Genomic DNA, 18553 nt, shown 5'->3' on the forward strand with positions numbered 1-18553 from the left:
AAAAAATTATCAAAGTTGTGAGCTGAATACCTCAGATTACATACTGTCTTAGTCCATTTGTGCTGCTATAACAAAACACCTGAGACTGGGAAATTCATAAACAACAGAAATTTATTTCTCATAGTTCTGGAGGCTTTGAAGTCAAAGATCAGGATTCGGTGTCTGGTGAGGGTCCATTCCTCATTGACAGCGTATCTAGGTGCCCTCACATGGTATAAGGGATGGAAGGGCAAACAGGCAAAGGGCTAGCCAGTACCCCGGAGCCACTCTATAAGGACACTCACTAATCCATCCATGACTAGTCCTCATGACTTCATCATCTCCTAGAGGTCCCACCTCTTAAGTGTCAACATATTAATTTGGGGGGAACACATTCAGACCACCGCATATGTGTAATATATTGTAACTTAGAAGAAGACCAGCTTTTCATTGGAGGTCTCTCACACACACACACACGCACTCTCTCTCTCTCTCTCTCTCTCTTTCACACACACACACACACACACACACACACACACATCCTATGAGATCTCAGACAATTTTTTTAAATGTGTATAACTAGTTTGAGGAAATAAAATATTCAGCTGACCTAATTTTTACATTGGGAATAGAAGACATAAGCATATTTTCAATAAATCCAACAGCATATTTGCTTCATTTCAACATTAAGATGTGAAGGGTCAGAGAAAGAGAGGAACGGAGGATGGCATACTCTGTCAGTGACCACCCGTGACCCTCTATTGCTCCCCAAAGCCAGGCACCTGCAGAAACTCCTGTCTATACCAGTGGCGACCTGTGTCTCTCGGCCTATGGGTATTTGGTGGCTATGGGGGCAGAACAGGACAGAAGTGACAGTTGGTGGAGAAACATCCCAACTCCCTTGTCCCTTGTTGGGCAGTGATGAGGTGTGTTTGACACAGTCCCCCAGAAGGTCCCCAGCAGGAACTGTGCTCCAGCAGTCCACAGCAGGAACTCACTCTTTAAGCCCCCTCTTTGTGAGCTTTTCTTAGCTTCCCTGTCTCACGACCCCTCTCTCCAATGGCTGTTGCCTGGGATCACCTCCAAAATAAACTACACATTTGCACCCAAATCCTTATCTCAAGGGGATATCTCTTGGGGGAACCAAAACTAAGACACAGAGAGAAAAATAGAAAAATAATATAGAAAGAAGGAACGAAGTCAAGAGGAAAAAACCACCGATGGGAAGGTAAACCTGGAGAGAAAAGAGGAAATGAAATTGAGACTAAGTGATAGAAAAAAAAGACCAGAAAAATGTCAGCCTCCTTGACCAAGCAGTCCCTATTTACCACCACCCCTTCCCACTCATGCCAGTATAGCACACCACCAACTCAAATTCGTGCAGCCCCCAAAGACGCCCGTGTCCCCCATCCCCATGGTGGTGGTCAACACTTGTCTCTTGTTACGTGATCCAGCAGCCAATGCAGAGGACAGAGTCCGGCCCCATGGCTCCCACCTACCCTGACCCACCACCATAGAGCTCCACCTTCCTCCAAAATCACCAGTGGGGACTTTGGGTCAGACAACCAGCCCTGTGAGAATAGACACTCCAATGTAGGTACAATAGGAATCTACACAGTTAGTAAAGACACCCTGGAGGGTCAAATCTCTCTTCCAGAAACATGTGCTGTTGCAAGAGACAGTGATAAACAAATTTCAGAAGCCCACTGAGAGCCTTTTGAGATGAAACCACAGGTGAACAGGGCCATAGGAAAGGATTCCCACCCCTGCCCTAAAACCCCAATTTGGACAGACTATTCTTTGACTTTATGAAGCTTTACATAAACCCTGCATTCTCAGTGGGAACCATGTCACCCCTAAGGGGGTGAGAACTGTTCTTGGGGGACAAAATTATATTAGATATTACAATGGTTTGTGACGTTCCAATGCTTGGCCCTACTCAACAAAATCTTGTTCCATTCAATTTCATGGGGAGGGGAGATTAGTGAAAAAAAAAACTAAAAAGACTCCTTAGTAGAGTGATAATGGAAAAAAAAGTCTTGAAAAACGCTAATATAATGGTGAAAAGCCCATTCTGAATTCATGTTCATCTCCTCTTAGGAAATATCATCCACCGCAATAAGAATGTAACTTCTCTCTCTTATCTAACATTCTATGGAAAGTAAACATCACCAAAAAAATGCACAGAGAGCAGATGCTTTAAACAGAACACGTGTTCACCACATGTAATTGCACTTAGTAACTTTTCCAGCACTTTCATCAATTCCAAAGGTTATCTTAATCTCCACTGCTCTGCAGTGAGGCAAGAGAAACAAAGAGAGATGATCATCATTTTCAAGTCAAAGACTGGAAAGACCTATTGATTGAAAGGCTCATCCTCAGTCACAGAATAAAGCTCTATAAAATGTCAAGATTAAGAGTCTTGCCCTTTCTATCACCTCAAATGCAGCTCCCAGCACACAGTAGGCCTTCGACAAGATTTTGCTGAATTTCTTTAAACTCAGAATGCACAAATGGAACCCAAACTTATTCTGCTTCCCAAACCCCCAGTACCACTTGCTATATCATCACCCCCTGAGATCCCTGGCAACAATCTTAGGGTATGCATGGTCCAGCCAATCCACATTAACAGAGCAACTAGGAGCCCAGGCTTTAAAATCTCCTACACCCAGGTTCCAAACCCAGCACTACCACTTACTATGACCTCAGGCAAGCTATTTAACCTTCCTGAGCTCCCATATCCCCCTGAAAAACAGAAATAACACCTACCTTTCTTGCAGGGTAGTGATATGGTTGAAATGTGATGAGATACACAAAATGCTTAACACAGCAACAGGCACAGAGTAGGTGTTCAATAGATCAGACTTACTATTATTGCTCACGTCATTGACATTGGGGATGTTTTTACTCACTGGACTTCTAAAACCGTTGCATAGTGTCACTGAAAAGCATAACATGGCAGACGGACTGACGAAGTATAATCCTACCCCATAACTCACCAAGGCACACTTTGCAGAACTCATTTCCTTCATCTGTAAAACGTGGGTTACATGACAACATCTACCTTGCAAGGTTGTTGTAAGTATTAAATACATGATGCACACAGCAGATGCCCAATAAAGGGTATGGTGGCTGCTGCAGATTTAATTGCATCCTATCTCAAATCATCCTCCAATTGTTTCTCATACGGAATATTGGTTTCAAGTATCTGGCCATTCTGGAGTACAAAACATCAAAGGGACCCCCAGTTTCCCAGTTCCTCTAACCAAGAAGAAAATCAGGCATTGTGAGAGAAACTTAGCTGTCATCCAGCCCTCTGGGGTCTGAGAACACATGCGGATGAGCAGAGGAAAGCAGAGTGTTAGCAAGACCCCATGGATAAGGGAGCTTTAGGCTAGGGCTACAGTAGAAGCGGGTTTCAAATGCAGATTCTCAGGTCCCATCTCAAACTTACTGGATCAGTAACTCTGGGAGTGGGGGCCTTCAAACTGCACTTTCACAAACCCTCTAGATGATGCTGATGCACACTAAGTTTGTGCCGCTGGTCTATTCAAATGAAATCTGATGCTTCCAGCTTCACTTCTCCCCTACCCCACCAGCCCCCTTCAAGAGGACCGATAGCTTAACTGAGTCCACTTAGATCAGTAGTTCATTCTCTTCTCTGCCCTTTCTTATGAACTCCTGTCACACCAAATTCTTGATGTTTGCAGCCTCTAACGAATGCCAAGGGGCAAAGTGAAAATAAATATTAAATAAGATAGCATATAATCATGGCTCATAGCAGGATTTCAATTACAGCTGGTTCCCTTCTCCTTTGACTCTTTGAATAAAAGTCCTTCATTCTTGGGTGGTTGAAAAAGTCTAGCCTCAAACTAATTCCCTCTTTGGCACACCAGGTACAAATTTCCACGTCCAGGGATGGTATGCCCTGAAGTTCTTCATTTGCAAGGATACAACAGGTGCAGGGAGAGCACGACGGGTCCCTGGAGAGATGGCCCCAGACAGACTAAACCTCGACAAGCCAAGGCTGCCCCAGATCAGACAAGACAGCCACCAACCACAGCAACCTGGTGTGGCAGAAACAGCACAAACCAGAAGCCAGAGGGTCTCAGGCAAGCCACTAAATTGCTGGGCTACTCTGACCAAATCACCTGCCTTCTCTGGGCCTCTTCAATAATATGAAGGTTTAGACTGTCTCCCAAGAGCCTTTGCTTCTGAGTCCAAATACTCAGTAAAACATCAAAAAGAAGGTAAAGGGTTAATGCTTTTCCACCCAGATTTCTTCCAGTTTAGAAAGAGACATGTGTAGAAAAAGTGAAAATGTAATTAAAATTCAATAATAAATATATTTCTAAATTTTTTAATTTTTCTATGTCTGTTTCTACCTAAAGGGGGGAAAAATGCAGACTGCTTTAAAGAATTTTCTAATGAAATGAAGATGCTAGAGGAACCAAAACCTCCAAGCAGAGTCGAATGAGTGAGAAAAATAGTCTCAGATTGATATGCAGCTGGGGATGTGTGGGAGACAGCTAGTCTGCAGAGGGTGGACGTTTCATCTTCCCAGCTATTCATCACCTTTAGAAAAGTTTGCTGAAAGAAAAAGGCAGCGAGGAAAAGAAGAAAAACATGCATTGACAAATTAACTTGACTAATCTCTCCTGAAAACTAAAATGGCAATACAACTTGAAGAATTTCACATCCTCTGGTTAAGAGAATAAAATAAAATACAAGACACCATCTTCCATTAGGTTGAAAAAAGTTAGAATAAGTGGCATTACCAAAAAATAAAAAACGACAGTCATTTAACATCAAGTTCAGCTTGCTGGTTAATGTCTCAGTAGGCAGATGGAATCAGCCGCATCAACAGGCACTTTGTTTTCCACCTAAAGAATTGACATCACAATTGCACAATGCCAACAGAAATTAAAACAGGTTTACACACGAGGGTTATCTAAACACAGCAAGTAAGGGAAGGATCGTCAGGAAACCAGTTCCTACACAGTGGTTACCAGAGTCCAGAAGAACAATTTAAAACTCTTAACATAGTTTTTTTGTGTGTGTATGAAGTTTGGAAAGAAATAGCATTTTAAATCTGACATGTTTAATATTTGTTTATGTAACACCTTAAAAATGTCCATATAGGGAATCATTTCCAAAGCATGCTGCTTTTTGTAATAACTTCAGGCAGGGAAAGCTGAAGAAATGGGAGAGAAAGTGCAGAGTACTGTATTTTTCACAGATGGTCGAAACAATATCTCCCATCCCATATGTTCTTCTGCAATGTGATCTTGACGTTCCCCCAACAAGACATAGAGTCTATTTCTCCAACTGCTTGAATAAGGTGGGCCCTCTGACCACTTTAACCAGGAGAATATTGCAGAAGTAATGTGCTGGTTTGAGGCAAAGCTCTTGACTGAACTGACATCTTCTGTTTCCTCCTTCTTGGAACATTCCTTTTGGGGACGCTTCTGCTCAAAACTCAGCTGCCATGCTGTGAAAAGTTCAAGCCACATAGAGAAGCTACTGTGGACAATCTGGTTGACAGTCCTGGGTGAGCACCAGGCTGATACCCAGCACCACCTGCCAACCCTATGAGAGATCCACGTTGGACATCCAGCCCAGTTGAGCCTTCGGGTGACTCAATCCTGATACCATCCACCCACAGTCTCATAGCAGACCTTGAGAAGGAGCTGCCCCGCTGAGTCCTGTCTGCCCATAGCACTGTGAGAGATAATAATATGTTGTTACATCACTACATTTTGGGTGATTTGTTATGCAGCAATAGGTAACCAAATCATGTCAGGGAGGGGAGAAGGCTTGAGGATGGATAAGGACTCTTCCCTCTTGAGGGTCTTCTAATCAGAGCTGTCCTCATCTGCTTAAAAGGACTTCTTCAAAAACAAAGCACTCGAAATTCCTCAGCATTGCACAGGGTGGGGGAGTGATATACTTGAAGTCAACAATGTGGAAAACAGAATAAACATCTCACCAGACACACCATTTGAAGAGTGTTAAAATCACTCCTCTGAGTCATGCAATAGGACAATCAAAACAAAATCTTTAAGGTCTGAAATCTAAAAAGCCTTTTAAAAGATGCAAATAACCTTATCCTGTTTAAGCACCAATTTTAAAGTAATAAGGAATGCATTAGCCAAATGCATTGCCTCCAGGACTAATCTAGGCTAAAGTCATTCAAATTTCAAGACCAGACCCCACTACCCCATTATAATTGGATGGCCATACCTGAGGAGTTATTTGGGAGGCCAAGCCCTTACTGAGTGGTCCTACTTTCTCTTTTTGTTGTTGTTTCCTTTCCCTTTTTCTGCTGTTTTCCTCACTCTCCAATACACAATAAAGCAATGGGCAGGAAGCAAGTGGTGTTACGCAGGGACTGTATCCACAAGAACGATAATATCAGGACAGCATGGAAAAAGGACAAGAATCCTTTTTAATAAATCTCTCAACATCAAAATGGACTTGGGGCCCAGTCCCCTTGTTGATTTGCTCAGGGGGAAAGAGGTATCCCATGCCACTCAAAACTCACCATACCTAAGGGTCCCAAATACTCCCAAGGCTCAGGAACCACAGGCGGCCACCAGGGCCAGACCATCTCAGCCTGATCTCGACTCTGATCTCTCAGCTGTAGGATATGACTTCACTGCCCACCTTTGGTTCCTCAAGATTTGATATTTGTACTCAGTATACTTTCTGTCCATTTGTTCATCCAATATTTATTTAGTTCCTGTTGCTCTAAGGGCCAAGGACATGGCAATGAACAGGTCAGATGTGGTCCCCCCTTCACTTGAGTATTACAGACAATGATAAGTTAATATATGAAAAAATAGGGATGTGACAGAAAGGGACCACATAAGAAAGGCCAAGTTTAGGTTAGGTGGGCAAGGAAAGCATCATTGAATGATGGCATTTAAGCTAAGACCTGAAATGAGAAAGGGATTTGGAGAAACAGCATTCCAGGCAGAGAGCTCAGCATGTGCAAAGTTCCTGGGGCTGAAAAGGAACCTGGCATATTCTGGGAAGTTTTAGAGGGACCAGTGTGGCTGGATAATAGAGAGGACGGGAGGTGGGAGATGAGTCAAGAAGGAAGGCAAGAGGTTGACCCAGAATGGCAAAAATTTTGACTTTTACATCAGGAGCAATGGGAAGCTATTGGGGAGTTTTAAGTAAGAAGTGACTAAATTTGGTTGATGACTTTTAAAATCACCTCAGAGTTCCGAGAGTGGTTACCTTGGGGAAAACAGTGGCAGGGAAGGGACAGAGGGGAGCTTCTGGAGCACTGATAATACCCTGTTTCCTCATCGGGGTGCCATTTACATGGCTGACTTTAATCTGTGAAGATTCATCAAGCTATCAGGCTGTACATTTAAGATAAATGAGGGGTCTTCAAAAAGTTCGTGGAAAGATTCCTGTTATATTTTAATTCCATTTTTCCACAAACTTTCTAAAGTACCCTCATATGTCCTTTTCTGTATATATGGTATATTTCAATAAAATATTTGTTAAAAATCACTCTGGCTTCTCCCAGGAAATGGGGAGGTGGGGAAGTTAGTGAAGAAACCAGTGTAGTCACCTGGGGACGAGACGGGTGGGTGGTTTGGGTGGGGCAGGGAGCAGGGAGAGGAAGATGCGTGGAGAGAGCCCAGAGACAGCTGCGTTTTCGCGCAGCCCTGCCTGCAGATGCGATGACCCTCTCCAGGCTTATGCTGGCCCCAGGGACTCAAGCCCCAACTCGGCAACCAGGCAGCACCACCCAGATCAAGACCAGTGTGGGGGGGAGGGGAGAAATTCAGATAACACCAGGAGACACAAACATTTATCCAATAACAACGACTCCATCAAACATTTATCAAGCACCTATTAGGTTGTTGAGAATGGCTGGAAAAGAAGAAATGAGAGGCTGGGGAGGGCAGGGGAAGAGGAGTTATAGTGTAGAGGGGGTGAGAGACCAGCAGGCAACCGAGACCCTCCTGCCTGGGTGCAGGGTCCCCAGACAAGCCACAGGAGTAAGAGTCTCTGTTTATACTACTCTGATTACTCCTCACGAATGGTTCCACAAGGGGACTTATACAGTCACTTTTTTAGTTTTTTGTGAGACATTTGGGTTCTTTGTGAGAGATCTGTTTAAGTAAGAAAAAAAAAATAATCTGGTGAGAGGTGAGACCTCAAAAGCAGAGATCTGGAGAGCCCACGTCCTCATTGGAAAGGGAAGGAAAAAAAATGATCTCGAAAGAAATTTGTATAATGGATTACTCTGAGAATTAATCACCTTTTAAGAAATAAGCCATACTAATTATTCCTGGAGTGGGCAAACACTAGTTATCAGGCTTTCAATTTTAGCAGAGTCAACCATAGCTTCTGCTTAAAAACGAAAACCTCATTTGCATGTCATGGTTCAATGCCAAGGGGACATCATCTCATCACTAGGCAGGACATTTAACATTTTCCCAGAAAAAGATACTATCTTCTGACGTCCCTCCCTCTCCAGGTGAGATGTCTCCAATCCACCTGAATGGAACATATCCTCATGTTCCAAAGATACAACAAAGCTAAATTCAATTATTAGTTATATCAACTGTCCTATGGATCTCTTAGGATTTTCTATATGAATCAATCAAATACTCTGCAAATAAAGACAGTTTTATTTCTTCCTTTAAAAAAAAAAACAAAAAACAAAGATGCAACAAAGGAACCCAAATTATATCTATTGATTTAGCAAAAACTAGACCCACATTTAGCAGGGGTGTTATCAGAGGAACAGTGAATTCTAGTAGCTGATGACCAGATGACATCTAACAACTCTTTCAAATCGGAGGGTGAAGGATTTTTATTTGATTGGATAGAAGGCAAAATGATGGGAACACGTGGAAACCTTACTTCAGCAAACACATATCCACCCTGAAAGACAAATTCATAAATCTATGCAACTCCCAACAGTGCAAAGAACTTTTGACAGGAGACTGCACTGTAGAAATAGGCTCCTCTATACTTGCAAACAATGGATAGAACATTTCCATATGGAATAATGAGATGTACCTGCCTTCAAAACCAAAAGGGTTAATTTCATTCCACTCCATTCTGTTCTGTGTTAGGTAACATAAAGGACATCTAAGGATCAGGAAACTGGATGAAGAAATAATGAAATTTGAGACTGTGGGTAGGAAGGATGGGAGTGAAAAGAAAGGAATTGAGGCAAATGGAGGGCTGCTTTCAAAGTGAGATCTTAGAGCGCCTGAAATGAAAAAGAATGAAAATAAAATACAGAATACAAGAAAGTTGTACTAGATGGAAAGAATCTGCCCAGCTTCAAAAAGTTTTAATTCATAACTGAATTGGAACTCAAAAGTTGAACAGGGAGATTCAAGCACAACATTTATTAATTCCCTGTGACCCAAGGAGACTTTTAAAATAAGGACAGGTGCTGTTTTCTCCAGCCCCGGATATTGAGGTTTTACATGCAACTCATTCATGATACAAATGTGTCTACTGCTTTAATTAAACTCCTTCTCTCATCAAGGAAAGAAGAAATAATCCCAATCTAACATCTCATTCATGATGAACTTTGCTGTCTCTCTTCTGTTTCCAAATGAATTTGGCTTATTAAAAAAGTAATGAGCTATTAATTAACTCTACACTCCTACAAAGCTGTTTAATTCTCAATCTAATTAGCAGCAATCTGTTGAAGGATTCTAACGATTATTTTAAATTTGCTAACAGAAACATCTTTTCACTTTTCATAAGTTATTTATAGAATAGCTCACATTGGATCCTGCTTGGTTTTTAATTTGATAACATTTTTATTAGATGTTGTGCTTGTCTACCATCTTTGTATGACAGGGTTCAGAACTGTCACCGTCAGAAAGCCCAGAAATAGTATCCCGGGTCATTTACATGGCCAAGACAGTGCACCCTTCTGTCTTTGAAAGAATCTCCAAAGGATGAGGTATGAGCACTTAAAGCTCTCATGGAGAGGCTGAAGGTTTGGAGTTACTGGTGGGGTTGAATTGGGCAGGAAGAGAAGTGTGCCCCAACACCTATAGGAATGTCTTTTTCATAATTGATGCAAATAAGAGTATTCCTGAACCTCTTCTTTAAGAAAAAACGCACACTGAATTACATTTCATTTACGTGTAGAATTGTTACTAGAACCACTACAGTAAAATTTAAAAAGAGTAAATGAAATTTCACATGCAAGTTCTTTATAATACACATTTCTGTAGCATTAGAAGTGTATACGCACGTGTTAAAGTCAAGGGCTATATCCTCCAAACCATGGATTCACTAAGTACAGACACCTGCACATACACAAAGTTTACATAAATAAAATGTTTATACAGAGGCATTTTTATTCTTTCCTGTATAATATAAGTGACTCGATTATGAATGTGCCACTCTCTACACTTCTCCAAAATCTAATGTGCAGTAAATCCACCTCACAGTTAGTACCACTGCTTCCCCCTACCATGTGAGAGGAATAGGAAACTGTTACCTTACAGGGTTGTTATGAGGATCAAATGAATTAATATTTCTAAAGCCCTTAGAACAACATGGCACATAGCACATGCTCTGTATTTTCTAACAAAATTAACTCTGGTTAGGCATTTCTCCCTATAAAACATGTAGACTTGGAGACACTGCAGGGCCATTTTCCCACAAATAACAATAATTTTTTTTTAAAGCCAGAATCTCAAATTACAAAGAACGTTTGGCCACAGTGTAGAATTTCTTGCAAGCATTTTTTTCTGTTTCTTTTTTTGAGAAACACAGGTACAGTGTTGAATTAAATGGCTTACCTTTGGAGCCCTCTCTAGTGTTATTATTTATTAAATGTCATTATTCATTAAAATGCTACTAATTCACTAGGTTTTTAAAAAATTAAACACAGGATCTTGAAAAAATTAAATTTAAATAAGTAAGTTGAATATTAATGGAGCGAGAAGCCTGGGGGAGTGTGTTCTGGAAACTAGTTATTTATTTATTTTACAAAAAAAAAGAGTTGTAGTTATAAATAGTATTGATAATAACGGTAATAATAGCCAGCATTTATTAAGCATTATCCTCATGCCAGTGCTCTGCTCAGTGGGGTACGTGCACCATCTCACTGTGTATGTAGATGCGTGCAGAGGCTTTCTGGTGGTCCCCTCCTCTCTGGATTACTTCTCTCTTGCAGCTCATTTTCCCAGTTATTCATCCCCTGTAGCCAGTGCCCTAAGCAGGATGTGGTCTCCTCCTCTTGGGAGGAGATGCCCAATTCCAACATCCCTTTCCTAGAAGGTCAAGCAGGAGCTGAGAAGATGCCTAGGAGACAGGAGACCAAGCAGGTGGATGAAGCCTGCTTTAGACAACAAGCTGAGGGCCAAGGTCTTCCCACAGGCCTGTGTGTCCAGTCCAGTTCATCAAGGTGAGACAACACAAAGGCATTTAAATCCAAAGCCCCATCATGGAATGCAGTCTGGGAGTTCTCTGCTCTGTCCAAGTCCCCCAGTCAGAGATCCAGGTTTCCTTCAGTTAACTCCATCAATGATACCATAAAGCATGGTTCTCATCCAAGGGTGATTTTGTCCCTCAGCGGACACTTGACAATATCTGGAGATATTTTTGGTTGTCACATCTGGGGGAAGGGAGAACATCACAGGCTGTGTAGAGCTCAGGGATGCTGTTAAGCATCCTACAATGCACAGGACAGACTCCATCACAAAGAACTGCCCAGCCTAAAATGTCAATTCAATTCCCCATTTAAGACAAGAATGAGAAACCTGACCCGGAATGACTTACAAACAATAGCCTTTGGGTCCAGACAAGCCGAGCCATGGCTCTATTACAACTGGTTGAATAGTTCTGGGCAGGTAATAATCACTGACCTGTGCTTTCCTCTTCTGCAAAACAGGAGCCTGAGGAAGTTATCTGAAAATCCTCTAGCATAGCGCTGTGAACTCAGCAAACTGCAGCTATTATTATGGGTTTGTCTTCAAAGAAATCACACAAGCCACTTTGGAATCTCTATTTTCTGTTGGTACCAACTCTAGGTCTTAGTTGAAACCCTTACCTTTGAGTAATGAGTTCCAAGTGGTGAATTTAACTGATCCTTGCAGAGGACTGAACTCACAGCTTTGGCCTCATTAGCGCCACATACAAATCTGAGCTACCAAATGAAGGCACCAAAGAATCACTTTGCCTTTTAATAACATTTGGCAGCTAACTCTACACAATCAAAGCATGTCAACCACAGAATCAGTCCTGTGACATCATGAGTCGACTTCCACATGGACCCACTGACTCTAGGATGCCCCCACTGGAATGCAGGCCACCACAACTTAAGAGGGATTATGATCTGGAACACACGGGCGGTGGGGGACTAAATGAGATCACGCAAGCAAAACACTCAAGGGCCTTGCCTTAACCAGAATTCATTAGATGTTATTAATCTTCACATCATGAAATTAATGACATAATGTAGGACTGCAACAAAGCTCGACAGTTATTTACTAGACATACCTGTGGGAAAATAAATAACAGTGAATGTTCTCTCCACCTGCCTTACTTACTCAGGTAATGCTTTTTTGTGCTTGAAGACTTAGCTCACACATTATCACCTTCAGGAAACCTACCTGATGGACCTTCACCCCAGGGCTGGCTGCCCCTCTGTTTTCCTGTAACTCACTGGGCTTATAACCATCACCATCTGATATAAACAGTTTTTTTCCCACTTTATTGTAATTTTCTCTTTTTCTTTTTCTACCACAAGTTTGTGTGCTCCTAATGACAGGGAATATATTTTCATGTTCATGTCTATATTTCAATGACTGTTGAATATCCATCAGTTGTGGACTCCATGTGGGTTGAAAAGTGGCTGTGGCAGATAGCTCTTGCCACAAAGATGCTGACCCCAAACTCAGTAGCCTAAAACCAAAATCATTAGTCTGAGCTCGCACATCTGTAGGTTGTCTGGGGTCAATTGGTCTAGGTGTGGCTCAGCTGGGCTTAGTTTGGGCTTCAGGGTGGGTCCAGATCTTTTCACATGACTCTCATCCTCCTTGGACGAGGGAGCGAGCTGAGCACGTTCTTCTTGTGGCAATGACCAAAACACAAAAGCAGTGAGCAGAAACGTATACTGCTGCTTAGGGCTTGGGCACAGATGCTTCCACCTGTATTTTATTGGCTCAATCAAGTCACGGGGACAATGCCAACTCACTGGGTGGGAAAATATGCTGCATCTCTACTGGGAAGAAGGGCAAAGTCACGTGGGTATAGGAGAATTGGAAACAACAAACCAGTCTACTACGAGAACCTCCATATCCAAAGCAGAGGGCTGCTTTTACATACTTCTAGAGTCTGTGTATTTGTGGAGTGTTCATTCCCAAACTCCTGCTGTCAGGAGTCAGTGCCCACATCATTCGGTTACAGTGCCTACCACTGTGTCTGGAAAGCACTGGTTATTACTCAACCCAAAGTTAATGCAAGTGGAGAGCAGCAGTGATGTACACAAACCAAGGTCTGCCTAATACCAAAGCCCACCATGCCTGCTGCTTCCCAGTGACAGCAAATCAAGATAGAACATATGATCTCTGAAGCCTTGCTCCAATCATATTCTCCTGTCCCAAATGTAATGTTCAGAGAATTTGGGAAACAGTGTGACACAGTCAAAAAAAAATAGGAATAGGAGGTGGGGACGAGGTGGAACAGCCAAGAGCCAGCCTCATGAACTGAGACACATTCCAAGCTCCATCCCCAACCACACACCAAAGGCAGAGCGTGTCAGAACCTCTCCAATGTTCTGTGAGCTGGGTGCAAGGCATGCTGACCAGAATCCATTTCAGAAAAATAAGTTCATTTTTGTGGCAAGAACCACAAAGTCACTCCTGCACTCTCATGACAAACACTTCCAAAACATTCCCAATGAAGCGTCAAGTTGGACAACACCAAGTTTTGCCCTAAAACAAGAACAATGTAGATAAAAAGCACTCCACTCACGCTTAAGATCAACCTCGCCTTTTCCCAGGGAATTCTAAAAAGACTGGTCTGTCACTCAAGGTGCGAGGCCCAATCTCCTTGTTCCTTTTGTGACTATGTAGCATCTACATTCAATAGTCATCTCAGTCATGCACAGCCTGGGTCTATCCTCTATCACAGAAAAAATGTGTTTTTAGATGCACAATACACTTATCTCTCATGAGATCAGAAAGAACTATTTTGTGGTTGATCTGAGGCAGGAGTCAGCAAACTTTTTTTGTAAAAAGCCATATAATAAATATTTTCAGCTTGTCACTGTAGCACAACAAAAGAAGCTATAGGCTCCATGTAAAGGAATGAGCAAGGTCGTGCTCCAATAAAACTTCATTCACAAAAATAGAGGGTGGGATGGATTTGGCCCATGGGTCATATTTTGTTGATCCTTGATCTAAAAGGATGAGTACATATTTGGCTAAAATTCTAAAACATTGGTCAATACCTTCAAAAAGCCTGAGAAAATGTATGAAATTTAGGTCATTCTTTGACAGAGTCTGATATAAACAATGCCTTCTATAGTGGATTGAATTATTTTCTCCCCAAACTCACTGAAGCTTGAATTGTGTCCCCCAAGTTTTATGTACTAGAATGTTAGCCCCCACTGTGACTGTTAAGAAGGTGGGAAATCCTATTATGGTAATTGAAAGGTCGAGCCTTGAAGAGGTGATGGGATTGTTGGACTGTGCAGTAGTGAACAGATTAAAAATGGTGGTCAGGGGCATGGTTTGGAGGGCTTTAAAAGGGGAGTATGAAGAGTCTTGCTCTCTCTATGCTTCCACCATCTTGCAATGTGAGACCCCTGGGTCATTGTCACCACTCCCAGATGGGCTTTGAACTTCCCAGCCTCAGACACTGTAAGCAGTAAAGTTTGTTTTCTTTATAAATGACCCAGTTTCAGGTATTTTGTTATAAGCAACAGAAACAAACTAATACACCTTCTGAACATCTAGTTCCTCATTTAATCCTCCTTGTAGGTCGATGAGATGGAAAATTATGTTACCATTTTACAGATGAAGATACTGAGGCTTTCTAAGTTTAGTGATCAAATCAAGTTCACACAGCTAGTGTGTGGGTAAGCCAGAATTCTAACCAGGCTCTGTGTGAATTCTGGTTCAGTGGTTTTCCAGCATCAAAATAGATGTCAGTTTTCCAGCTGCTCCACACCCTCACCAACATTTGGCGTTGTGTCTTTATCATTTAATCAATCTGATGAGGGCATAGTGAAATTTCCTTGTAGTTACTCTTTAAATTTCCTGGTGACTATTATGATTTAGCACCTTTGTGTATGCTTAATGTCCATTTCATTACCCACCCTGGTAATGTCTTTCGACATAATGCTTTATTTTTTAGAGGCAATTCTTGATTTATCCATGCCAAGACAAGAAGGAGTAGCAGGGAAAATCAAAATGGTAAATGTTTTAGAAAAATCATTTAAATGTCTTTGGATTTCAGTTTTTACACTGGTCCTTTAATATGAATTTCCTTGAAATTTTTGAATTCATCATAATAATGTCATCCATAAAGAAGCTAGAAAGATAATAATGAGAACTGTTATTTACTGAGCACTTTCTATGTCCCAAGCACTTTGTCATCTCTCATAAATCTTATAAGTATTATATGAGGACAGTAAGGTTCAGAGAGGTTAAATGATTTGCCCAACACTATACAGTTTCTAAGTGGCTGAACCAGAATTTAAACCCTCTGGGGGCTCTAAAACCTGTGCTCTTGATCCCCAAGCTACTCCTCATTATTTAAGGTTCTAGTAGTTCCCAAACTTCAGCATGCTTCAGAATCTTCTGGAGAGCTTGTTAAAACAGACTGCTGAGTCCCACCCTCAGAGTTCCTGATTCGGTAGAACTGAGGTGGGATCTTAGAATCTGCTTTACAAGTTCCCAGGTGATGGCCATGATGCTAGCCCAGGGACCACATTTGAGAACCACTGTTCTCGAAGGTGGCAATCATGTCTTACTTATCTCCATACCCAAGTGCCTGGCAGACACCAAGCCAGGTGCCTGGAAGACACCAGACATGTAAATGATTGTTGAATGATTCTTATTTCTGCTTGGCCCTGTGCTGGCACAGAAAGCCATGCCTCTCGAACAGCTGCAGGATCATGTGAGTGAACCCCGTGACACTCCTAACTTGGTAAGGGCCAAGAGAAGGGTAACAAACTTCTCTGTTCTAGAAAAACCTATCTACAAACATGAAGAAAGCACACAACTTAACTAAAATTTCCATTTTAATTTTCCCTCCACCTTCTTTAAATCAAGATATACATATATCAACACAAGGGGAAAAGTAAAACAGTTTCCTGAGTTGCACGTTGCTCCCAGTTAATCAAGCCATTGTCTATTCAGTGCCTCCAGTGCCCAGGATGATGGTGGTAACTGGAGACAATCATTAGCTGATTATTTCAAGCCAATATGACCTTGCTTATAACACTTTCTACTCTAGGTCTTTTAGAATGCATGTTGTGGCAAAAACTGTCAGTTGTCTTCTCAAGTCTATTCCTCCCTTTCTTATTGAGTGACAACATCTCAGTTTTCAGCCAAACATGTTGCCCAGATAAAAGACTATTTTCTAGCCTAATTTGCAATTTGATATACCTACATGATTAAGTTCAGAGCAAGAAGACACAAGCAGAAGTAGACCTTCCAGGAAGTCTTCATAAAAGGGAGGGAATGTGCCCTTCTCTATGTCTTCCTCCATCCTGCACTACACATGCAATGGCTGGAACTCAAGCAGCCACCTTGGACCATGAGGTTCAAGGCCACAAACCCTGTGAATGGTAATGGGGTAAACTGGAAGGAGCCTAGGACGTTTTCCACTCTGAAGCACCACCAGACCAGCTGGATCACCTCCTCTGTGACAACTTTTATAAGAGGTAGAAAACAATTCCCACCTTGTTTAAAACACAGCTATTTTGAGGCTTCTCTTTTATGCAGCTGCACTTAGTCCGAACTAATACATAGATGTTAATAGGCACTGTGAAACAGATGAAAGACAACTAGATAAGGTCTAGCCTCCCTTTCTTGTAGTATATCTCAAGGCAAGATATACTTCTTAAGCCTCAATTTCTCCCTCTGTAAAACAGGAAGGAAAATGTGTACTGTCACTGCTTCAGATGGCTTTTGTGAGACACAAATATTATCTAATTCAGATATGATTTATGAAATATAAAGCCCTATAAAAATGTGAGATTTTTATTTCCAATGAACAGGGAATTTTTTTAAGAGAAAATGAAGTAGGAGAAAGCCATATATGAGAAGTCCCTTGTTTTGAAAGAGAAGGGACTGAATCAGACCAACAGTTTCACCGCTCATCTCTGCCAAATCTCCTCTCCCAATTCCATCCAGGTCATTCTTTATTTTCCAAATGAGAATTTAATTTTGCTCTAGCACCATTATTACATCTAAATTAAATATTTATTGGGCTGAATATCAATGGACTTTTAGAAATAAAGATTTGAAATTTATGAGCTAACAGAGTAATTCAATAATTGTAAATTTCACAACCGAGCTTTGTAATCAATTACTGTTTAGTAATGATATAAATGCACATTCTTCTCAGGAGGCCCTGGTCAACTATAAATTAGATTCTGCACACACAACAATCTGGCAACATCTCCACATGGGCTTTGTCTCTTCTCAGGAGTAACTGAAGCCAGGGATTAATCCGAGGCTGGCTTTCCCTGGCCATGCATGCATTTGGACCCCTGTCACTGATCCATCAGGCTGTGCTGAGACTAGACGTAATGAGCATTCACACAAAACATAATTCAGAAGATAAATCACCTGGAAGTAAAACTTCACAACCCAACGTAAAGAGATGGTGAGCAATGTGCAGGTAACAGAGACAATCTTTCATGCATTCACCAATCCAACAAATAGCTATTGAGTGCCTACCACATGCCAGGCACCATTCTACATCAGTGCAGAAAACAAAGATACCTGTTCTCCTGGAGGGTGAGAATAAGGTGCAATAAACAAACAAGAACCAACATAAATAAGTAAATTAAATTGGGCTGATCATCAAGTGATTTCAGAAATAAAGTCTTCAAATTCATGAGCTAACATGGAATGTTAGAAGGTCAGAGTGTTTAAAAGGTCATAAATAAAAAGAAACAGGTTTATGAGCTAAGCATTACCTTAATTTTGTAAATAAGGAGATTAGGGCTTAAACGGTAGAAGCAACTTGTTCAAAATCAGAAACTAAGTTTGGTTTGGGATTTGAACTCAGACCTACATGGTGCTAAATTCCATCCTCTTTCTACCACCCAGACTGAACGGGTAGACAAATGCATAAACTTACACAGGCAACTCTGACCTCATTTCTCACTGACTGCAGAACAGAAATCCCTGTTAGTAAGCTCCCCCATGTGAGAGACTCTCAACTCAGAAAATAAGGCTAAGATTGAAGGGACGCTCTGTAGTTAAACTGGACGCTAGTGCCCATCAGCATTCACCACGCTTAAATCTAGACCTGGCTTGAGCAAAATTTCCATTTTAATTTCTATGTGATAAACGTTGGCATTATTTTCACTGTGAAAGAA

Source organism: Cynocephalus volans, chromosome 1 (assembly GCF_027409185.1).
Source record: "Cynocephalus volans isolate mCynVol1 chromosome 1, mCynVol1.pri, whole genome shotgun sequence".
In the NCBI taxonomy this organism is placed as follows: domain Eukaryota; kingdom Metazoa; phylum Chordata; class Mammalia; order Dermoptera; family Cynocephalidae; genus Cynocephalus; species Cynocephalus volans.